Source organism: Meleagris gallopavo, chromosome 5 (genome assembly GCF_905368555.1).
Source record: "Meleagris gallopavo chromosome 5, MGAL_WU_HG_1.1, whole genome shotgun sequence".
NCBI lineage: Eukaryota > Metazoa > Chordata > Aves > Galliformes > Phasianidae > Meleagris > Meleagris gallopavo.
The window spans coordinates 888,264-913,221 of record NC_139408.1 but is presented as its reverse complement, the minus strand read 5'-3'; the positions used below and the strand labels follow the sequence as shown (position 1 = coordinate 913,221).

Sequence of the window (24,958 nt, the reverse complement as noted above, 5' to 3'; positions counted from 1 at the left end):
TGTTTTTTGAGGCATTTATATTCTCCCTTAGGCTTAGTGAGCATCTCTTTCCTGCCCTAACAATTCTCTCTTCAGCATCCACGTTGCAAACACTAACGCACTAAAGCTCACCTGTAGCACAGAACGATCGCACAGAATTCAAGGCAAACACAGCTTCTCTTTGCACGAGTGCACAACAGAATCTTGATCTTTGTTCAAAGAGATGGCAGAGTAGGACAAGGCACTTCAAAAGGCTTATTAAAGGTTTATTAATGCTCAAGGTGTACTTAGCCATTTCTCACATGATTTTTGAGCTAGCTACCTTGGACCTGAACAGCTGAAACCACATTAATGGGAGGAGAAATACATTTTTGGACTATTTCTGTAAACTTTCGAGAAGTCAACAGAGTTTCAAAGATACTGTACATTTCCTACTAAGACAGCAACACAGATTGTTAGTCAAATGCAGGGGGAAATAAGAAGGACATCAAAGGAAGAGCATCACGATAGTGAAAATGCTGCGAAGTCAGTATAAACTAGGCAAGACTAGATGAGCCATGCTCAACTTGTAAATCGTGTAAAAAAGAATTAATCAACCACTGCTCTTCAAAAACAAACCGTATACACTGTCAGAAAGGTACTAGCATGCTTGAAGTATCACTTCATATGTGTATTTGCTTGGTTTTATGCAAGCACTTAAGTTTTGGAAAACAAAGCAGCAGTATTTTATCTTTGCTCAAGCAAAGCATTTGAAGGCGTTTGCATTAGGTAACACCACTTGTGTGGTTGCACTGCCAGTGCATCTGTCTCAGATAACTCCTCCTGTTTCAGATGAAGTCTGCAGAGACATGACACCGCCAGTAACGCTAAGTGAGCACAAGCTTCAGGAATACTGGCAGCTCAGCAGAAACAAAAGGCCTTAAATTAGTGCCCCCACTGAAAGATGAACTGCAAAATGAACACGGCAGTTATTTGTACTGCTTGGCTCCTCCCGGCCCAACTCAACTCAGAGCTAACTACACTATGTGCTGCCATTGCCCAGTTACTGTCTGGGGAGCAGTAAGGGAAGTGAAGGCAGTGGGAGGGGAGGCGGTCATGGGGGACACGGAGGGAGCAGGGGTTAGAGGGGTGGGCAAAGAGCTCCCAGGCAAGGACTCAACTCCAGGAAGCCAGGATTCATTAGTTCCACTGTCACAAGCATAATTTGTTTCTCAGTTTTTCAGTTCAGCCAGGAAAATAGAGAAATGAGCTATTTGCACAGCTCAGTTGATATTGGGCTTGCAAAACCCAATATTAGCCAAATTTGCTGGCATTTCAGGACTAACCATGAAGACTTGTGCAGGGAGAAGATGTGATCTATCTCAGCAAGAGATCGCACTGATAGGGGTAGGAAAAGAGCAAAACGACTTCAGTCTAGAAATGCGGTAAATATCAGGTTGTTCTAACTGCTCCAGAGAAGAGCCTGTATCCTTCCAAACAGATACTGTCTGCTTCTTTTCATCTGCACCATCGTCTCCTATAAACCAGTCTTTTATCTGCTTGGGAACAGTAGAATGTGTGAGTAAAGACAGAGTTTGCAAAATGTTGAATTGGTTAACCATCTAGGCTTTTACTTGTGCTGAGCTTTGAAGAAGTTGTTTGAGGTCATTTCTTCTAAGTGGGATATAAACTAATTCTCTTCCGTTTCCTATAAAGGACCCCATAAAAAGCTGTGCTGTGACACACTCAAAATATTCTGTGATTCTGTGAAAGCCAGTGTCTTGCTCTCTGAGGAGTGGGACTAGTAGCACCTAGGGCTAAACCTCCTTGTCAATGAAGTTCACATCCCAGTGATTGTGTCTAAACTTTCTGTACTTGCCACACTTTGTCCTGAAAACCCAGTTCTGAACTATCTACATATCCACTGGGCCTCTGCGCTTACACTTCTTCACTGCAGCCACGATAGGGGGAGGAGGATAAAGAAAGAAATCTACACCCATGCCTCATTTGAAAATAAATGGCCAAAACATGCTGCAGAGGGGAAAAGTGTCTTGATCCTTCAGTTCAGATTTAATGTGTGATACCTTTATAGAAAAAGCAGCAGCAGGATTTGTCCACAGAGTTTTAATAGGTGGTTTCATTTGTTGGATAGATAGGATAAGATTTGGGAGCCTTAAAGAGCCATGTAAACTTGCTAGCAGAACAGACCCGGGTGTCTCTCAGTACAGTCCTTGCTGAAGATACAGCAGAGTTATTTCAGGAGCATGGAGTGGGGCAAAAAGGCTTGGGACAAAGTTAAAGAAGGTTGTTTGAGATGTCTGCATATTCTATTTTCTCACCATCTCCAGTTAGGGTATGTCAAGTGCATTTTTTCGCTGCTTCCTAGGTGCTATCTAAGAGGACGTGTAACAAAACAGATCGAAAATAAAGTGGTGATAGGGAGTGAGATTGCACACCAGAAGATCCACTTTTGCATTTTTTGATGAATTAAAGCTGGATGGAATTCTTTCCCATCACTGCCCTTTCACCTTGACAGATACATGAACAGAGCTGGAACTTGTACCTCTGAGAGCTGTATGCCCATGAAAGCCCATACAGTTTTCCATCGGCTATATTCAGCCGTCATTTTTTGCTTTTTAATTTCTCTTTGTCCAGACAAGTTCTCTGATAGGGCTAAACACCTCCACAACCAGCAATTACATCTAGAGCATACTGGTGTCTGATCTAATGCACTACTGACTTCCCATATTTTCAAAACAAATCCAAGAAGAAACACCAGCTACAAGAACAGTCCAAATAAATTAAAGAATTCTTTGCTTAAAAAGCAAGTGGGATTACACAGCCATCTGCGTTAGCTGCAGACCTGTCCCTAGGGCTACATACAAGGAAAAGAAAAGTGAGGATTACAAGGCAGGAGAACATTCATCTGAAAGATTACCCTATTTCCTTTGAACCAGGCTTGCAGGAACACTGCCGTGGCTCTCTGCACAACAGCAGTAACCAGAGGTTCTCGAGACTTGGTCCTGACATGGATCCTTCCGTGAGTCCGTCACTGAGCTTCGGTACCTTAGATTTCCTGCTGCTTCAAACCAGGATGTGAGTGACAGTGCTTAGGCTTGTGTAATCCAAAGACTACCTCTGGATCATCTGCGGTAGCATCAGGTAACTTCTCCAGAAATTAAGCTTTAATTGAACTTGAGTGACTAATATGTACAAACCAGAAACTTTCCTGTGGGTTTTAAAAATTTAATTCTATTCCACCTCCAAATTTTCTTTGTGATACTCACTGAAAATACACAGCTGCACTGGTGAAACTGTCAGTGAAAGGAAGCTAGAGGTTTTGGCAGCTGCATGGAGGGGAAGCCCTGGACTCATGAGAAGGCATTGGAGACTTAAGGTTTGGAGATCTCTGGATGTCTGCTGGAATTTTTGGCAGTCTGAGAACACTTCATTTAATCCCCACCCTTCCGTGAATAAGGGAGAGCTGACTAGGTTACAAGGCAGTAGGTCCTAGTCTCGGCTCTTCTAGGGACTCACTGTATGACTAGAGTCACACAGAACCTGGTTTCTACCTCCATCTGTGAACAGAAGGATGTGTTCTTTGTCAGATGAACATCAACATCTGGAACAGGATCGAGGAGTGCTCTTAGTTCTATGAAATGCACATGTTTGAACCCAAAAGTGCTTAAGGCGTGCACTGATGTCCCCAGCATGGATTTTGGCTGAGGAGCATTGCACACGCATTGTTGAGCCGGGGGATCTTCTCAGCAAATACTTGTTCATCACACCCGTCACTCTGCTACTGAATGCTTGCTCAGAAGCTACAACAGCCTTCCTGGTATCTACTTTTCTCTGCGTGCCACAGAAATATTTTCCTTTCTCTTTAAAGCAAGGACCACCTGTTTTTACATTTATACAGCACCTATCACTGAGGAGGCAGCAACCACCGTGTCTCCAAGCCACTGCGACAGAACAAAACAATATCAGAACCAATAATGACAAGATCTTGTTTTGGGGAATTTATTTTCAAGCTTGTATTTTAATCATTTAAAATGTAACAGAGAGAATGATCTCCCCCTTTAAGACATACCAATAACCTCTAAATAAATTCCAGGGATTGTGAAATACCGCAGGAAAAAAGTCACCAGCAGATTGTCTTAACAAAATGATACTTTCCTGTGCAAGAGGGGCCACCTCACTCCAGAGGATGAGAAGTGCTATACAAGAAATGAGTAATTACTCTTTTAAGTACTTTTCTAACTGCGAATTCTTACTGCTGCTGTTTGAACTGCCTACACAATACATCAGAAAAATATCTCCTTCCCAACCGTACAATGCAGGAGGAAACTTCTGACATAGAAAAGGCAGTTTTCAAAGCACGCCCTTACCGCAGGAGGTTCAATAACAAGATCACACAGCAGTATGCTGACACCAGCCTTACTATTAGCCTTGTGGAGCACTGTAGTTGATACGACTATTTTATTCTCGAACTCTGCTCACTTTTAAAATATGTGAACAATGCATTCATAGAGTTTCCCATAATCAGAGCTTCTCTCCCACCCCTGCCTAGGAGGATGTTCTGCATTTCACACTGCAACATGCAATAACACCAGCGTTACAAAATACTGCGTGATCCGCATGAAATAGTAGAGTACATAAAGGCACGTAATTGAGAGGAAGGGGTTCAGGACATCCCCAAGAGATAGCAGTGGCTAAAACAGAGCAACTCTCCCAAGGGTGTGTTTTCTGGAGGTGAGAAGGATCTTTCTGCACAGATCCCCCAGAGGCAGGAAAGGACCACACCCCACAGAGCTGGACTACCAACTGCTTGGCAGCACAGGGTGACCATGAACAACACAGGTCCACCTAGGAAAGAGCATTTCCTCTAGGGGCTCACCACTCCCCCGTACAGCTTCTGCAACAGAGAAATGCCCGTTGTGAAACACTGCCTTCCACACGCTGCGCAGGTGTAGATGAACTGATGATATCTAAGGTGCTGCTAATTGAGACCTGCTGTTCCAGCAGATAATGAAGAAAAACAGTGCATGTGCTCTCAGTGTCACTGTGAAATCCTTCTTTCCTGCTCTGGAGAACTGGCCCATCGAGCTCTCCTTGATGTGGTAATGCAATAGCGGTCTGAAAAGAAATGTGCAGCTTTCAGCAGTGTACATCAATGAGGGAAATAAAACAGGTTTATCAAAGAAAAATGTGACTCTGACCCATCCTTGGAAACAAATCAAAGAGTATCTAATAGCAGCTATAGGCCTCCAAGAAGAAAACAAAGCCAAACAAATTTAAAATAGATCCTAACAAGAATACATATCTTGTGTGTGTGTGTGTGTGTGTGTTGTGTTTTTTTTTGTTGTGGTCACTGCCAGCCAGACTATGATTGCTTACAAATGTTAAGGGCCCTAGAGTTGCTGGAGCCTTTAATCCATCAAATTGGCCATCCCTATGTGCCAAGCAATGACCTCAGTCAAAAGCCATAAATTACTGCTGTTTAAAGCATGAAGCCTGCAAGCTCCCCCAAATACTGCTTCGCTCAGCACTTGTCCAGGACTTTGGTTAGCTGCTTTACAGGGACAAAAGAGCTCTCAACTCAGTACCAGATTTGTGTTAACAGAATCTAGCACGGAGCGTATGAATAAAAATGTCCGTGTTGCTCTGCATGTGTGTAAGACCTGAAAGATTCTCTTCCGTATAGCATGCAGCCAGTAAATGATTTGAAGCAGCATGTAAGAAGTTAAAGGTAATTCTCTTGCTGCTAATCCTCCTCAGGGCATCATAACATGAGCGTCTAAGTCTTTTGCAAGTTCCCAGAGAAAACTCACTGTCCATCAGAAGGAATCACTAGTTATATTCTATTCAGGATCAATATCAAAGATGATGGAGCCTTATTTTCTCAGTATTATAGTTACTTCATCTATAATTATTTCAGTAAAGCGGGAGTTCACCTACAAAGCCTTTTTAGGCATGAATAATGAAAATTACCTCACAAAACTGCCATAAAGATTTTGAGGAATTAGGAAATTGTAAAAACACTGGAGAATAAAAGTGCTCAGATTTTCAACAGTTGGCACTCTACAGCAAAGCGTGCTGCCCGTGGCAGGACATGTTTCACAAAGCCTTCCACTAGCTCTTTCTATTCCAGTGACTGTTAGCCTCGTTTCCCAAACATTTCTCTGTGGGTGTACATAGATAGATAAACAGATACGGATATTTAAATGGCACTAAGCAACAGAATTATAAGTAACAGTAGAAATACAACGGAGGGCAGAAGTTCATTTATCACTCATGCACTTCCTAATCCGCTAGTCTTGCACCTCTTTACCAAAAGCCCAGCTGAAGACTTTGCTTCTGGCACGCCCCTGTGAAACCTCCTGGGAACCACCTGGCAGCTCCCTGCAGCTAAGGCCAATGCTCCATTTGCATCCACAAGCTGGCTGGCAGAGGCAAATTCAAGTATTTCAAACCACATCTATGGTAGTGAACATTAAAATTATGCCTCAACGGCACACCTTAAACAAACGGTTTTAGGGGACCCACGTGATCTCCAAAATTATTCTTGCACAGGGAACAGGCTGCTGGCTAATGACTGGCACCACTAACTTCCACGCTTATTTTCACAATGAGAACGCAGTTTTCTTTTTAAAAGAATAAAATCACGGCGGTGCCGTACAGCCAGGTACGGATATTTCCAAGGTGCTTTGGGGCTGAAGACTCTATCTGCATCTGTAATAACTTGCAAAAAGCCATAATCTTGCAAGCTCTTCTGCACAATGTAAATTAGACCTTGTAGCCCCTGAAGGGGCCAGTCATATTAACTCACTCATTCAAAGGGAAATACAAAACTTATAGAGGCAGGCAGCATCATGGTAACAAACACTTAACTCTCGTAGTTCAAAGTACTATCTTAAATGATAATTCATCAGAATGAAAAGCGTTGGCAAAGTATTCTGGCGTTCTGCAGTTTGCTTATAATTTTATTTTTACATACTTTTGGCAGTGAACATCCTCATTTTAAAAGTTCTGTTATATTTATGTCACAAATGTTTGCTCTCACGGGCTCTAAATGTTTTACAGTCATTCAAAGAGAAGAAAAAATGCAAGAAGTGGAACACGTGCAGCATCAATATAAACAGGTAAAACTGCTGCATGCCACGGCACGTCCCATTTTTTAATCTCAGTAAATGCACCTTTCTGAGGTGCAGTTCTAACATACTGAGATATGCTGCTTCACTTTGATATGGTGATTGATGACAGCTGTACATGCTAAAAGTGCTTCATGTCGTTCAAGAGTCACTGGTGTCATCCTTTGCAGCAGCTCCGCAGGCTGAACCACACAGCCTCTGTAGGGACATTCAGCACTGCGGTCCTTTCCTTGTCACACGCTGGTTTTACCTCCATTCACCTCCAGCTCCGTGACCTCTCAGATGGCAAAGCACAGCACTCAAGTGTGCGTGGGGCAGTGACAGTGGCCAGCCATGCCTTGATGAGAAGCTCAACATAAAAGGCAATTTTAAATATACAACTGCCAATACAACATGGTGTCTTTTTTTTTTTTTTTGGCAGAGAAGGTAAAAATAGCAAAGAAAAAACCATCTCTGTTCTTTTTATGAAAGCCTGGCAGTTTTCCAGCAGAGACTTAAGTACTTTTTGTACTTTGGGGGAAAAATGATGGGATGTGGTCCAAGACTGGTCATACGAACCTGAGAAATATGGAATAAGAGGCTAGGCTGAAGCAGCCAAAGTGGTACCACCAGCTGCAGCCCCATTAATTAGTGCTCTGCGGTATGTAGCCGTAAGAATGACCCTGATACTTGCTGAATACGAGCAGATAACTTTCACAGAGCAGCTATGCTTTTCTTACTGAGGTATATTTATCCAAGAAGTACCTTGCACGTTTTCCCCTGTCTCACAGGGCAGTAAATTAGTTCTAATTGCAGAGGTATGTAGTAAAAGCTCTGCTCGGTCTTCTGCAGCATTTGAAGATTTATTTTACAGTTTTAGGTTTTTTTCTGAATGTCTAAAATTGGGGGCAGAGGAACATGAGAGAAAATGCAGGTTTTATAGGCCTATAAAATTACCTTACTTTAGATAAATATGTGTTTCTTTGCAACTTAAACAATGTAACTGAAAACTACAATTCTGTGGCTGACAGTGCACTGCACTAGAATACAGATTTCCTTCTCTGTTTGCAATTTTCTTTTAATTTGAAAAGAATGACAATTTTTATCTGCAAAGAAGGGAAAATACGACAGGTACAATAAACTATTTTAACGTACTCTAGCTCTAGTTTTATGAATCATATCAAAGAGTACTGATAGAAGATACAGAGCTAAGTTTTACAGCTTCACTGACAACACCGACTTGTGCGCACGGTAGCAGGGCCCCCACTGGGTACAGCCCTACATCTGAAAGACCCCCAGGATTCTGGGTCCTCACACCGTGCTGGATATCATCAGCTGGATGTAGCCTCCCATCACAGCGAGGCACTCAGTCACAGTCCGAATCACCTCACAAATACTACGTGTCACTGTCTGTTTGGTCCCTTGCTGACCCCTGCCTCAGCACTAACATGAAGCACTGAACATCAGCTACCCTCTGCAGTCACAGTGAGATGGCTCTGGTACTGTGAACTGGACAGCTGTCTGAGGATTTACTACTGAGGCAGCCGTTGTGTTTCTCCAAGAAAACAGCGTTAATGCCAGAATCAGCAGAATACAAGCCACAGCTTGAATGTACCAGGCAGATGGCTGACACTGAACTCAACATGTATTTCACTTGGCATGGAGCTAGCTACCTGTTTCTGCTGAGTAATCCAACATACAGAGGAAATGCTGTTTTCTTGTCTGCCACTAAATGCCAGAAAAGAATCACTTCCTCTGACCAAAAGCAGTGCATAACACAGGACTACGGACAGGTGTTTTGTGACAAACATGAGATGGTCTTGCAAATGAGATAAAGAAACAAATGAAACATAGTCACCTAACCCAAGGCCAAACAAAAGAAGAAAAGACAGTAGAGGACTGTCGAACTGGCTGGCTCTTCTGGGAATGCAGCTGTGCATTCCAGCGTGCAGCAAGAATGTGGGTTTTTCCACTTACATTCATCACAAGCTTTGCTAAAATCGGCACAAAAGCATTTGTCTCCGTGTATGTGGCTCAACCATAGAGTAATACTACTTGATATGAAAGAATGGAAATAAAAAATTCTTTAGAAGTCTTCTAGCAACATAGGGCAGAAAAATAAAACAGGTTGTTGTCAGGAACACGTTTTTTTCCTGTATTTCTAAGCCTGAACACATTTGGCTTATGTGGCACACAAGTTGATCCCATCTTGAGAGCTCTTCAGTTCCCATCACTGTCAGATAACTGTGATAACAGAGCCTGGTAAATTTCTTCTATCAAGCAGTGGACATTATCATACACAGGTGCATTTCTTGCAGTTATGGAATCAGAGGATGATTTAGGCTGGAAAAGCCCAACCATCACCCGTCACCACCAAGCCCATCACTAGCCTAAGTTCCTGAGCGCAAAACCTCACTTCTCAAATGCCTCCAGAGATGGTTCCTCCAGCAGCTCCACGGGCAGCCCGTCCCAGTGCCTGGAAACCTTTTTTGTGAATCAATTCTCCCTGACATCTAACCTAAACTTCCTCTGCTACAAGCTGAGGCTGCTGCCTCACATCCTCCCTCTCGCCACCTGAGAAAATCAACTCGCACCCTCCTCACTGCAGCCTCTTTCAAGAAGCTGGAGACAGCAATGAGGGCTCCTCTCAGCCTCCTCTCCTACAGACAAACCAACCCCAGTTCCTTCAGCCACTTCTCATATTTCTTGTTTTCCAGTCCCTTCAGTATGAAAGTATATAATGATAGTCATTACATATAATCAAAAATAATTATCTAAATGATAAAACCATCGCTACGCACAGTTAAAAAGGCGTACTATAGCAATCAAAAAAGTCTGCGATATAAATGACCAGTCAAAAAACCTTCCTGTCTTTATGTTGCTGTATGTTTTTCCAAAGAATCACAAAATCTTAGCTTTTCTACTGCTTTCACCTTTGGCCAAAGTGTGCTCTTAGGGATTGCAATGTGAGGAAAGGGATGCCACGGAACTTCTGAGCCTAAGCTGCTACACAGCTGTGATGGTTAGAGATGCAACTGACAGATAATAACTGAACCTCTGCTAAAGATTCTTGAAGCTCATTCTCACCGCCAAACAGCACAAACCTTACGTAGCATCTCTACCCTGCTCAAGTATGCTGCTCTGAAAACAGATCCCTCTATTTCTGATAATGGGAATAGAAAAAATAAAAAATAAAAAAAGAGACAAAAAACAAGAACAGAACTTCTGTAGTAAGTGTCTCATAATGACATGACAAAAATGACCAGAGAGATAAGAAATGTCAGGGAAAGATGTGCTGCCATTCCTTCCTCTCCTTGACCTTCAGAGTGTGCGTGTTTTGCTGCTTTCTTAAGGAAATTGGTCATTAGGAAACTGCCCACACTGTCACCATCTCCAGTGGGATTCGGCACAAGTCTGGTCAGCTTCATGTATTAGACATACTTTCTAGCAATGTTCAAATGTGGAAGCAGGCAGAAATTGCAACAAATGTAGTGCCAGAAGCATCATTTACTGCTATCTGCTTAAAGCTTTGCCTCCACTCGGGCTCAGTACCTAGCTGCTGCACCAGCAGATGGCTCCTAGCTCTCTGCAGCAAGACAAGCTTGAAAGTTAGAGCTCTGTCACTTCTCCAATGAAAGATCATTTCATTTCATGTTTTTTAAGGCCTACACAAAGCACTTGGGACTTGGTTTGGTTCTCATTAATTTCAAGGGGAGTTGGAAAAAGCACTAGAAAAGCTTTAAGAAATGAAAAGCATTGAGAAAGAATAGAATGTAAAAATAAAATTTCTTGCCTTTAAATCTGCCCCACTCTTTTTCACTTTTCAATAATGGTTACCCATGTCTTCTAAACATTTATGCATCAGAAAAACATATCAACAATTTTTATTGCGTACAGAAAAAAAAATCTATGTATTTCAGCTTAGATCTGCAAGAATCCATATAAATTTTAGAAGCAGAGTGAGAAAACAGACAGTCAGCTTTATTCCATGCACAGCAATCACTTCAGCTGTCAGCACGAGTCACTCTTAGCACTTAAGTAAAAGAGTGAAGTACTGAGTAGATCCCCCCAAAACAATACAAGTTTATGTAAAAAGATCGTGCCTTCTGTTCTACAGTCTCTCGGTACTGCTAGGTGCAAGTAATAGCAAATTGCCACGCAATTAAAAGGAACAAAAAAGCCAGTCATTCAAGGGCAAAATCGAATTATTTCCTTTGCACGATGGAGAATCAAAGCACCAGGATTCAAAAACACTTGCAGTTTTTTGAATCTGCCACTTTCCCATGCTTTGCTGTACAGAGTGAAATCCCGCTGCTAGCGGAGCCTACAGAATTTTGCTATCAGTTTCAGTGGAAGCTAGAATTGTACCCTTACCCCAATCACACGGCCTAAGCTCAGCCCTTTGTGATTTGTTTTTAGCAGCACACAGAGGTATTCGGCGCTTGCTCCGAGCTGATGGCTTTTTCTACTACTGTTAATGCTAGATGCTATGATCTCAGTCATGAGGGAACGCATATTTCTGGAAATGCTGCACTTTAGGTAATTCATCAGTATAAAATGGGAACATTAATTTAATCCTATCCTGACAACTCTGAAAGTCTCATTTTCTTTAAAACAAAACACAAAGATAAAATCTAAAATCAAAGCCTGAAGTGGATGGTAAAAGGTTTTAATAAAAACCCTCTTCTGGATTGTGCAGCAGGTCACATTGATGTAAATCCTGAGTGTTTCCTCAGCTTTGCCTCGGCTTTCTCAGCATTTACACAGGAAAGAGAATAAATCCCAGAACTGCAATACAAAATGTATCTGAACAGTTTAATTAGCACTTCTTGCTGCAGAGATAGAGATTGTGCACGTCATGTACAAAAACAGATTACGAGAAGGAAATAAAGCAAACTTCTAATTAAATTGTATGTTCTCCATAGCCAGGATGAATACTTCTAGCTCACCTACCATAGAAGCCACTGCACATGAAATGGGGTAATGTATAAACAAAGTGCTTTATCTGGGGTATGACTGGAAGCTCCAAGATTGTAACGTCCTTTCAGATAACATTCCAAACCTATCCTTTTAAGTTTTCAGCCAAGAATTTGTTTTTATAATTTCTTTGCTCTTGGCAAAGGAAGCTATACTCCAGGCTAAGCGCTCTCTCTCGTTCACTGCTGCTACCACTCCCACATTTTTTGCCAAAATTGATACAAATGTTTTGAAAACCAAAACTACAGGGAACTGGTTATAGCTGCTCTCTGTTGCCGTTTCCCTCCTTATCATATTTACCACAAGGCATCATAAAAAAGCTCATTAGAAAACATGAATAATCGCATCGTTTTATCTGCAACTGCATCTCATCCTGCAGTTCTCACCAGGTAATCCCAGACACCGAGCTGATCTGAGAAGGCAATTCTTGTGCTGAAAGACCCGGTTCCTACCTTAGGGAAGAACACACAGGCAGAACCCCCTGTGCAGCTAGGTATCCAGGATTCAGTATCAGCATAACTGTTGCTGCAATACTCAAAAACACAACACTGGCTCGTTCAGATGAACAGCACGTGGAACCAACATTTCTACTGCTGGACTGCAGACGTTCTATGGCCCTGAGCAGTGCTTGGTGCAGTTTGAAGAATCCTAAGGGCTTCAAACACTACTGTCAATCCAGACTGTCTACAGGCCGCTAGGAACACCTCTGCTTCCCAGTAAATCCCCTCGCTTCCAACATGCACTATGAGATGAGGTCATTTATTGAGCATGTCCATTTATAAAACTACAGAAGGGAGATTTTAGGGAGTGCCTGCTCCCTTCTCTCCCAGCTGCAGGGATTTGCTAATCACTTTATGCTGCCATAGCGCTACGCTGAGGTTCAGCTTTATTTCTCAGGGGAAAAGAAAGCTGCTGTGGGCTAAATACGAGGCTAATGTTCAGCAGCTTTGAAAAATCCCAGTCTCAAATAATTACCAATAACATCACTCTTATTTGCAGTTTGTAAAAGGAAAAAGATGCTGTGATAATCCTGCTCTTTTTTTTTTCTGATTGCCACACCTTCATCTGACATCGAAGTAAATGCTGTATGTCTCTAAGGAGGCAAAGCTCTCGTCTCGCTTTGCTGAGCAACCCCAGAGTGAGGCTACATAGCTGTAAACAACACCTTTCCTTGGGAGTTTAAGCACTCACAGTTCACAAAACTGATCATCTTTTACAGAAGTACAGAAATGCTCTCTAAGAAAGCAACCTGGTAGCAGATATTTTTAATTATTTGAGTGGAGAGAAGAGGGAAAGGTAAGCGCTGGGTACGTGTGCAAGTGTGTCTGTCTGCGTGAGCCTCACAGCCGGGCTCTCCTGGTTGATGAAACTCAGCTCATGCTCTGCTGAGAGTCGGCATTTGGTTTTTGGGAAATTTGCTGCCTTTTGGATACTCAGAGGGAAAAGCTCTGCAGCACAGTAGGAACAATTCTTTGTTCATCTTCATCCCTGAAAACCATCTGCAACCTTGGGACAGGAACAAAGACCTTCCTTAAATAAAAAAAATCCCCATCAAACAAAGAAAAGAAAAAAAACCCTATTATCCACTGGAGACTGAGAGTTAAACATTATTTTACCTTTATTTCCCTGACAGATGAAAACCCAGACAAGGCGGAAGCTTGTCACAGCCTGCTCCGAGAGACTTTGGGGCAACAAGGAGAACCAGAGGCAGGCTCACGACCGGCTGGATTCCTCTGCTGCTCCAGTTAACTCAGAGAAGCACTCAAACTCACAGCCTTTGGTGAGTCTTCCACCAGCAAATTTACAGCTTATGCATACGCAGCTGCAGAGCCTGTGCTTACTGTACTGTCCACGTCGGCAGGCCAGGCTAGGTTTGTTTTAAATGCTGTTCCCTTCTCCTGTCAAAAGGCTACATTCTGGTCTCTTACTCATTCCCCGAATTCAAAGGCTTTGTTCTGGGCTTAGCTAATTTCACCTGATATCAGCGATGGTATCAGGAACTCAGGAATTTAAGCACTTATAATTCAAAAACTTGAATCTCTGTAAAAACAGTTCAGTAACTTACGACGTGCCTGTTAAATTTTACACTCTAAAGTCATAATAAATTCCTTGATGCCTTAGAAGAGCCATCCAGTCTAAGTTAGAATTTCCACGGTAAAAATCATGCAAGCCTTTTCACGAGAACAGGGAAGGCTGCTGCTTAAAAAGCAATGGTCAGTGATGGCAGCTGCACAACGTGCACCGAGTTAGACAACGTGAGTTTAAAAACACAGCCTAACATAGAAGTTACTTTGTCACCAAAGCCTTATGGATTACGTGAAATGCTGAAAAACTGCCCTTCCTCTGCAAGAAGGAATAATATTATTTTAATATTCCAAGGAAAAATGAGCTATGCCATACATACGTACGAATGAACTAACAGAGAGAAATGTGTGCAAAGAACAATAATCCCCCGGGTGGGGGAACAGAATCGAAGAATGACATGCTTTGCTTCTGGAACTGTAATTAGCACAACCGAAGCCAGAAAACCTCCTGAAAATAAATACGCAGGGTTTTTTTTTCCCCACTTTTCCCCCTTATTTTTTTTTTACTAGTATTTGCTAAAAATCTATTGTGTTTAGCACAGAAGTGTTTGGTCTACAGATCAGCACTAGAGAGGCAAAGACACAGCATTGTGTGAGACTCACAGAACACCCTGGGCCAGTGCTGCTTTATGTTTCACTGATATTTATAAACCAATTCTCAAGAGCAAACAAACGCATCTCTATTTTGGAAGACTAAAGGAATGACCTTGCTTCCATTATCAACTGTAAAATGATAGTACAGATGCATTGGGCTGTTTAATACAACAACAGTAAAAAAAAAATCACCAAATGAATCAAAGTGTCTACTAAGGGTCTGTTTTCACAGACAGAACACTTCAGCTTACAACCAAGTAATGTTCCACTTCTCTCAAACTCACACAGACACACTTTTAAAGCAATCAGAGAACAACAACCGGAGTTTTGTTTTTCCTTCTTGTTTTGGTTGGTTTAGTTTGGTTGTTGTTTTTTTCTTGTTACCAATCTCAGCATTCCCAGAAATGTGGGAATTAGAGGAAGACGGTTGATTTCTCTGCACCTGCTGAGATGCAGCTTTTTGCAGCCCTACAGCAGCCAGCCATCTCAGCACAGCTTTTATGTCGCTCAGAGGTCTCTGTTAGTTTTTCCTTCTGGATTTTGTCAGAATTTGGACTAATTTTTTTTGCCACAAAATATTATTTGTCATCAGTAGAATGCAGGAGGAGGAAAGAAGAAAGTGGATGATGAGACAGATCTGGAGGATTTTCTAGATTGGCTACGTTTTACACCAACTCCTTACTCCAAGCTGCTACTTAAATTCAAAGCTGCTGTTCTGAAATTCAGAGAATAATGGGGGCAGAAATGGAAGACAAAACTAAAAATAAGGAAAGACAGAAAATGTTCAGTTGTTATATAGAGGGCAATAAGAATGCGATTCTGGAATGTCCTAGCTTTCTTTTCTCCTTCTAGTTCCCGTGTACATTTCAGTACCTAAGATCACTTTATCTACTGCCTCACATGATGCTGCCTGCATTTATCCTTTACCTTTCACACTGCTACCACTCTACACTTTAAGAAAGTGTCAAGACAAATTCCAACACTGCAATCCCATCAAGGGGAGGAAGTGATTGGCTTTGTATTGCATTCACAACACCGTTGGTTTCATTGCAAAATTTGTTTACGTGTGCCTTCTTTTTGATTCTTCTCTTGTTGCTGGCTGTCACAGACTAATGATAAGTACTGCCCTGTACTTAGTACACCACGTGTACCAAAGTTACCCAAAAGCATGGTAGCATTAATTAAACTGCTCAGTAATTATAGTATGTGTATTAATACGCGTGTAGACAGACAGGGAACACGGTGATTCTTCTCACCTTTTCCTGCATCCTTCTACTTTTAACCAACAAAAAGTGTTTGTTTAACCTACTGTGCTTCAGTATCATCCTCTGCACAATTGCAATTCTTTCTTTTTCAGTGGCTGCTTCTCAGCAGAGGTCAAAGAAAATACGATAGGTCTCGTTTTTGCCAGCAGTGCATTTGGACCATAACAAATGTGTACTGAAAAGAATGTCAGAAGCAAACTGGCATACATAAGAAGTTCAGCTTCCAGATCTACTTTATTTCAACTGATCTGAATAGATTCCAGTATGAAAAACACATCTATTCCATTGGAAGCTGATGCCTAAGGGACAAGTGTTTACATTTTTCAAGGCCTCATCAGCTAAAGGTTTAAAATAATTCTTGAAAAATTATGCAAAATTTCTTAAAAATCACTGGTTTTACACAAACTGTTTTTCACTGGCCGTAATTCTATCTGCTAACATCCATTATTCAACAAACAAGCAACTCCTTTACTCAAAGATTTCTATAGGAGAGTATAAAACTTCTTAAGTCAAGGTGTATAGGGTCAACTTAATCTTGCAAATAATCTTTGCTTTGCATATGAGATTCTCCAGCATCCTTATCTCCAAAGCTTAAAGGAGTTATCAAAGTCAAAAGGCAGGATTACAGTTATCAGGTCTGTATTTCAGTTTTAAGAGACCGACTACTGATCAACAAAGAGGGAAAGCTGACCTGAGTAAGAACCACATGAAAGATTTCCAGCCTAATCAACAATAAACTGAAATGTTATTTCAGTGAAGAGCTTGTTTTGAACGTTTAATCAAACCATGCATTAAATTGAAGATATATAAAGCTATATGCAAAAAAAGAAAAAAAGATTTTAAGGAAACGTATACAAATTTCACTTAATTTTACAGGAAGGGATCAGAATTTATTTTAGCTACTACAAAACGCTAAGAAATTAGCTATCTCAACTCTGCCATTCAAAACTTGGAAAGGGGAACTGAAAAAAATGGAACAGAAAGATTCAGTCAGGAATGTGGTAGCAAAGGGTGTACATTATTTTCACTTGGATGCAAATCAAAGTAATCTGTAAGAGATAAATCACTTGTATATGTCTATCAGTCTTTCACATGGCGGCCAGTACTTCCATCATTACATCTGTTGGCTGTTTTCTTTTTCTTACTTCTTTTTCTTTTACCTTTTTTGACTGTTAAATGGCTTTACCCTGTTCAAGGTTAGCATAACTGCTTGTATGCAATCAGAAGTATATATAACAAGGTGAATTTTGGTCTCACTGCTTATGTTAACACAACCAGTTCTCATTTGTAGAGGAGGAATGCTAATCAATTCCAAGTTTCCGAGATGCAAGGATGAGGCGTGAGTCCTCAACCCCTCACAGGTGTTCTACCATCACAAAACCCAGCACAGTGATAAAACAAACCCATAGCAGTCATTCAGAAATAAGCCACAACAGTTTAGCAACAACACAGTCCATATCTCAGGAAGAGAATCACCTACCACGCATTACCTTACCTGCCCTGCCCTTGGAAGGACATGTGGTGAGGGGGAAAGGAACACAGGTTTGCAAGGAAAACATTGGCACAGAGAAGCAATTTAAGCTGGAGCTCTACATGGCAGCTCAGAAGAATTAAGCACACACTTAGGTCAGTAGTAGCTGCTTCTCGGGAGTCAAGAAAGATGTGGGTAGTGGGCCTGCCATCTCCTACCTAGAAGGAAACCGATCTGTTAGGGAAGTTTTACCGTACAGTAACGAGGGGTCTCTGATCTGGGCAGCTGGTTTTCCTTTTCACCTTGGGAGGAGGAATGCTACGGGCTGCTGGGATGCAGAGATCATAAATAAGCCTCGTATGGAAACTAGATGTGTTCTCACTTTGCTAGCATCTTCTAAAGCAAAAGATGTTTGGATGGAAAGAATCTGTCTGCAACTAATCGACTGAAAGTAGCTGGAGGGAGAAACAGTTGTAAGAACCAGTAACCAAGTATTTACCTAAAAAGAAGTATCTGCAGATCAGTCTGTTTGACCACGTTCTCAACCTCACTTCAGAACATTGTATTGCACAGAAAGGATCTTGTATTATCATCACAGCAAGGGCTGACTATGCTGCCAGTTTTGAAAACCTCTCCACTGATAAACAGCCCCACTTGTTTTTAAAGCAGTATTTACTTCTATCTCTGGAACTGGCCCAGCATTCCACAAGTATATTTTCAATTGTTTCTGCTATTTTTATTTCACAGGATTATTATTTTTCGTTTCCACAGAAATAGAACCAACTGTGTAGTCCCAGTACTTTCTGCAGAGACTAAAAGGAGCTGTTATCTGCCACGCCATGTTTCTGTGCCTCTGCTGGAGGTACTGCACACGGTGTGCTACGGGCCAAATATCTTTCTAAATTAAGCTCACAATCTCCCTATTTCTGCTGGTGTTGTTTAGCAAATATTATCAGGAATAACTCATCTGCAGTGATCAGGTATGGCTTCTTCTGCTGCACTCTGTTATTTGTATGCAGATTCTGAAAGGCCGTCTAAACAGTTTATGGTAAGGAGCTGTGCAAGTGTTGGAGAAAACACTTCCAAATGTGTGGTAAGGGAGACAGTGCTCTTTGTTTCAGCCCAAACACCAGAGGGGTGCAATATGCTGCATTCCCAAACATCGAATGTGAGCCTCACTCATACAGCCCTTCGAGCAATACCCACAGAAACTGACCCTTTGAAACACACCCATATCAGCCCTCAGTGGATAACAATTATCAACCTTGGGATAATTGAGCTTTTAAAGACACTGAAGTCATCCGTGTGAACCGCTCCCTGGTTTTCAATTAAGTGACAAAAGATATTTGAAGCACTCCCTAAATGAAGAGGCCAGAGCCCGATGCACAATGCACTAACTGCACTGCGATTAACTGAGAAACACGCAGCTGTCATCTTGCGAACTCAAGCATGGTCCCACCAGGAAAAACTATTACACGCAAGAAATAACGTTATGAAGTGTCCACCTCTGCAAGTAGCCCAAACACTTCATTTACATATTGTTTTATATCATTATCACCGGTCCCATATATGAAGATATGGGTTAAAATTACAGTTTCTCACTTGTGAGTAATTCTTACATCTGCGAGTAGTTCTGTACTACATCAATTCAGTAGAAAAATGTCCCTTTAAGAAAAAAGCGTGGCTCTGACTCTCACTACCATTCTAGCTTTGTGACCCACTATAAAATACTTTCACCAAGGCTTTCACGACTCGGTTATCAACAAGAGATTGTTTTAATCTTTCTGATAATCATTTCTCTAAGGTGGAATTTATGTAAACCGTACCTTTCCCCCACATGGAAAGCACTCGCACTTTTAATCAAACCAAAGTTGCAAAGAAGGATTGAAAATGATTCTTCTTTTTCGCATCTATGTTTAAGCCGCAGCAAACTGAAGACAGATGTCTCCAGAAGCACGAGGCTGATGATGAGAAATCACACTTTTACATATTTGGAAAAATCTAAATATAAATAGAGGCATCCTCTTCCTAATGCGCTCACAGATTTACAGCTCTGAAATCATGTATTTCCACTTGGGTTTCCCTCTCTCCCACCCTGCACCCTGACGAATCATCCTCGCCTTCTGAGACCGCTAATCCCAGTTGGCTGCAATGACACCTACTGGATGTCAGAGCTGATGAACTGCAGACCCTGCCGCTGCTGAGCTTCTCTAGCGTCACTGCCAATGCAAGGTCCAAAGCGCAGCCCTCTCCGGCAGGACTCCCGCCCACTGCAGCTCTTCCTGACTGCTGGGATCTCGGTTACCCCATGAAGCAATTTCCTGCCTCTTGCAGGCTCATTTCTCAACTCCCAGGTAACAAATTTTCAACCTGATTACAACGAGGCTAGTTTAGCCCAGGCTCTTTTCAAGTCCTTCACAATCTGAGTTGCTCCACTGCAGCTGCCGTTGTATGAAAGTTATTTATAAACTGCAGGCAAAATGTTCAGATATTTACAAAAGCTAATATGCAAAATAGGAAGACAAACCGCATCACTTCGGGATTGCTGTATTGCTGTTTTCACTGGGACCTTTCTGTTTGTCCAGCCCTCCCTATGAGAAACCCACAGCTGCGTTTTGGCTTTGACTGGGAAAGAATTCAGAGCAGAAGTTCTAATCGCAAATTTAAATTTGTTAAGTAAATATTATGTATTTAATTCATAAACATTGCATCGTCTTCAAACGGAACGCGATTACATGACTAGCAACAGTTTTAAAGTAGGTTTGGGAGAAAGGTTTGCATTACATTCGTGTGTGAGCTCTTCTGATGGCCCCTCGTATCAGAATTAACCTTGGCTCTAATTACATTTGTTTTTACAATTGTTGCCCCCAGGGAAAAAGGTGGGACCCAATGTGATATCATGGAGCAGTGGAGACCTAATGGGAATCCAGCCTCCGGACTGCAATTGTTCAGGATTACCTGAGTTCTCTAGGTTTGGAAAGACTCCTGACCAACACGTGTTGGACGAGGAAATCTCAGAAGAGAATACTGAACCTGAGCCTCTCTTGTGGATTCTTCATTTCAGAGGTGGAATTAGTGATCCAAATGAGAAATGTTACCTGAGTTTATTAGGAACGTCATCATCCAGTCAGAGACCAAGAACCTTGGATGAACTTCTCTGCGACTCCAGCATTCAGCAGAGGAATTAAAAACACAACAGGCTAATGAAACACTGTTAGAATCACCCACCCATCAGCTAAGTAAAATGCTCCTTCTTAAAGATATTCAAAACAAAAACAAACACAAAAGACTGAAAAAGAAATTTATCCTGTTTGGAAAGATTACGCTCTGATCGTGAACGTAAACTCTGAAGTCTGCCCAGAGCCAGTACTGGCAATGAGATTCTTAGCTTTTAGAGAAGTTCCTCCCTGAAGTTCCTCTTCCTCTGTTTATCAAAGAGCTTTCCAACATCTCAGCTCCAGAAAGGCAATCCCAACCCAAGAGAACTCGAAAGAACAGTGCAAAGCAAACAAGCCCTGACCAGATGGACGGAAGGTAAGCATGAGAGGAAAAGTAGCTTTCTAACCACGGTCCTTGTCATTTTATGCCATCTATGATAGATCAGCAATGTCTGCCTGTAAATAAGCTGTTCAAAAAGCATTACAGACAAATAAACAAGTAATGCCAAATCAGCTATTTCTGTTTTGTATGAAAGCTATACAATTAACCAACTGGTTAAGCAATTCAGACTGGTTACCTGCAGAAAGCTACCTGGAGGGACAGCACCTGAGCACCCATGCAGCACAATACACTCAGTGGATAGCCCTGCATTCATGCTCAGAGGCAGCCTTTTCCAGCACTAGGCAAAGTTTAGCCTTATCTTTAACCTTTCAAACACTAAAGGACAAATTTGGCTCTTTCTTAACATCAGGAATCGCTCATTTTACAGCATTTGCCCTCACCATGGCCTTTAGGAGACTTGTCTGTGACCATTCTTCCAAGCCTGGCGTAAGAGACCGAGGGTGGACTAAGCTCTCCATCTGCTCCCTTTTCTGACCTACAGCTTCCAGTCCCTGGCTCACAAGCAGTCCTCTGTCTGGTCAGATGGGCAGAAGGAAGCTCTTACAGCCGGAGGCACTGGGCAGTGAAAGCATACACAAGCAGCTGAAATCGCCTCCCTTGAATACATTAAAATCCAAGCCAGGGGGTCCATTAAAATGATATTTATTATAAACTAGGCAGAATTGACACCATAGTCAAGGGAAAGCAGAAAACGAGGTATGGCAAGAATAGTTACTAGATTTTGTCTACAGCCATCCATCAGTTCCAAAAAGTTTCAAGAAGCCTCTCAGACAAATGCTGGCTGACAAATGTTACAGCCAGTCAGTCTGCACCAACACTGCTTCTGATTCGGGTACTGCGAAGTGGCAGTGGCCTGGCTCCGAGTCGCCAACCATGCTACAAGTTAAGGTTCTTTTTTTGCAAGTGAAAAACTTACTGAAGCATAGATTTGAAGGCCTGAAGTAGCCGTTGTCATTACCTACTCTGAACTCCCACGTAATACAACCCATTAAATTACACCAAGCTATTCCTGAACCAGACTCAAATATTCCGGATATCAAGAGCAAAAAGAAAGGTAAAGTATTTTTGGTGTCAGCACACTCTCTGCAATGCATTCACATTTTTTGGTGAGCAATAGGAAAACTCAATGTAGTAGTTTTCAGCCCAAGAAAAATACAAGTATTTGTAAAAGCTTGATCATATATTTACCTTTTTACAGACATGGAAACTGAAACTCAGAGGCATCAAAGTTAGCCACAGACAAATTCATCTGTGATTAAAAGCAAGCAAAATATACGTGCACTGCTGAAAGTCTACCAAACTGGGTTAAAGATTTGCGTGCTACCAGGCATTGCCTGCATTTCACCACAGTCACAATGCAGCCAACATAAAACACAGAATTTCTGAGTCCCAGCCCTTTACTTTTTATACAAGGAAGCCGTTGCTTATTGTTATTTACATTAATTTGATTTGTATTTTTGTAGATGAGCAGCACAGTGATGGGAAAGCAAACAGCACATTTGTTCACAGAGGAAACTAGCAAAGTTAAGAAAGAAGCAAATGTTTTATTCCATCGGAGGCTCCATCTAACCCAGCTGTATTTCTGAGGTTAAATGATGCAAAGATAAAAAGCTGACTTGGTGAAACAAAGGTAAATAGCAATCCAGATGCTCCCATTCATATTCGGAAGTTACCGCCATCAGCTCTGTGACCAACACATTTCACAGCTTGTGAGTTTGCAACAATCATAAATTAAGGCAGTAAGAGAGGACAAAGTCTACCCTATAAACCTTTGAGGGGTTTGCTTTATTTATATCCCAATTAGGGACATCGCCAGTGCTCTCAAGTTTATAAAGTATTGGAACCCAGTAGAATCTGGACCTCAAATCATTCATTTAATATTTCTGATGGCCTGGATTGTTATTCTGTATTCAGACCACAATTTCAGACACAAAGAACTACCTTTCATTCTTTGTCCTTCTTCCAAATAGAATGAGGGCCACCAGGTGCAAAAAATTGTGCAAACTTCACAAAAAAGCCCTCACCAAGATAAGGTCTGCAGGGAAGTGGAACAATGTGTCCTTTTTGGAGGCTGTGTTTAGCACTCTTGCCTATCACTTGAGAACAAAGTAATAAAAGATAAATCCAGAAAAAGGTTTCCATAGTAAGTTCCCGAATTTTCCCCCGAAGGCGTGACAAACTACCTGATACCTAAGGGCTGAATTCATACACGGGCTCCCTTCCGTGTGCGATGCACTGATGTGACATGGCTGTGGATTCCACAAAGACTACTTTCTTACATCTATTCTGCGTGCTCAGGAAAATACAACAACTCTGACTTTCCAGAATCCAGTACTTGCAGTTTGCCTACTGTAATTTCATAGAAGTCTTTTTCTAGGAAAGGTAATATTTAATGACATTAAACTGCACTAAAAATATTTGTGATAACTGTCGAATTCATTTAAAAAAAATCATTAGGGTCAGTGTAACTGCAATAAATACAAAATTAGTAGCAAGAGGTTTCTTTTAAGGTTACATTAAAATAACATTTGGGATCTGTCTGGACCTGACAAAATCCAGGGAACTGGAACAGCCACAATTTGTCCTTAATTTCTTTGTGTCCAGATGAGAAAGATACCAAACAATCCATATTTTTTATTGATAGCGCTCCATATGCTGCAGTAGAGGAAGTGGTCTCAAAATTAAATTTAGGATTCTCAGTCAGGCAGTTCGGTTTTGTTTGCCTTACAGCTGTCCTTAGGCAAGTTACTATTTTGAACCATTTTGTAAATTTGCACTGAATTCCTCCCACAGCTGTCACCAGGCAGAACTGTCATCCCTGAGCGATGTGTGCAAATTGCTCCGAACCTCCAGCAAAATGCTATTGCTCTCAGTGCTGCCAGCATCGCCTCCTTGGACAAAATAAAGGACAAAGTTTTACATCTAAGTCCTGATTTCCTGTGTTTGCTGCTTCACCCTCTTGCAGCATTCCCTGTCTTTCCCAGGCCGTAGAAATACACCTTCTCCGGGTTCAGAAAGAAAGACAGAAGACATGAGAAAATTTGCACCGCTGTGCTGCAGTGCTTAGGATTACTGGAAAATTACATTTTCTCTTCAATGGATTCACGTCGGATCTGGGATAGGTTTGGAATGCCCAAATCAATTGCTTCATCTGGAAATGCGCTAATGCACTTTCAGTTTGGAATCTGTGTGCCAAGCACTGCTCATAGCTTCGCATTCTGAAAACAAAATACCAGTGTCTTCAGGGACACATGACTGAATCCTCTCTCTCTAAACTGAAAGGAAGACAGGTAAAACTTTTCTCGTCCTTCAAAATTTATATCAGAATCTTTTACCAATTAGAGAAAATAAACCATCCTGACAAAGCTTTTAAGTGCATCTTAACACTGCATTTTTGTTGCTTAGATCTCAGGGCAAGAAAGATGAATCATGTCTCGGAATTTATTCAGCATTGCTAATTAAAGTCATTCCTCGAGGCCTGGGAAGCACTAAAGCACTGGAGTGTAACAGCGAAAATTAGTGATTTGAATAGAAGAATCATGAACTTTGGAAAAGAAAACATTACCCATCGGTGGAGCTCACCAAATAACCCCTTCCAGAAATTAAATAAGATTAATGAAGGTGAAGTCGAGAAAAACAACAGCTTCCAAAAGTCCTCAGGTCTCATTTTCTAAAGAGCACAAAATAAAATAGCCCAACAGCACTAAAAATCTTTACCATGCATCTATACGTTTTACACAAAAAATAGGAAGCAAATTCTATAGACCTAGTTAGATTGTCACTAGAGAAAAAAACTTTATCAATTTTTTTTTTTAATGAAATTAATCCTTAAGTATTTTTTAATCCTTGGGTCCAAATTCTGTCCCCCACATTTTGTCATACTTTGCTTAAAACTGTTTTCCTAGAGGTTTCATTGCT

The 24,958-nt window shown here is 41.5% G+C and overlaps 1 protein-coding gene and 1 long non-coding RNA gene across 3 annotated transcripts in view; one reads left to right on the top strand and one right to left on the bottom strand.

Moving 5' to 3' along the window:
- Nucleotides 1-24,901, top strand: part of LOC146544201 (uncharacterized) — a 39,831-nt gene extending 14,930 nt beyond the window's left edge. Inside the window, exons 2-4 of the long non-coding RNA XR_014883316.1 lie at nucleotides 13,699-13,845; nucleotides 20,351-21,013; nucleotides 23,834-24,901. This is a non-coding gene — a long non-coding RNA (uncharacterized LOC146544201). The remainder of the gene's footprint in view (nucleotides 1-13,698; nucleotides 13,846-20,350; nucleotides 21,014-23,833) is intronic.
- Nucleotides 1-24,958, bottom strand: part of LOC146544200 (uncharacterized) — a 46,225-nt gene that overhangs the window by 10,780 nt on the left and 10,487 nt on the right. The window lies entirely within an intron of this gene.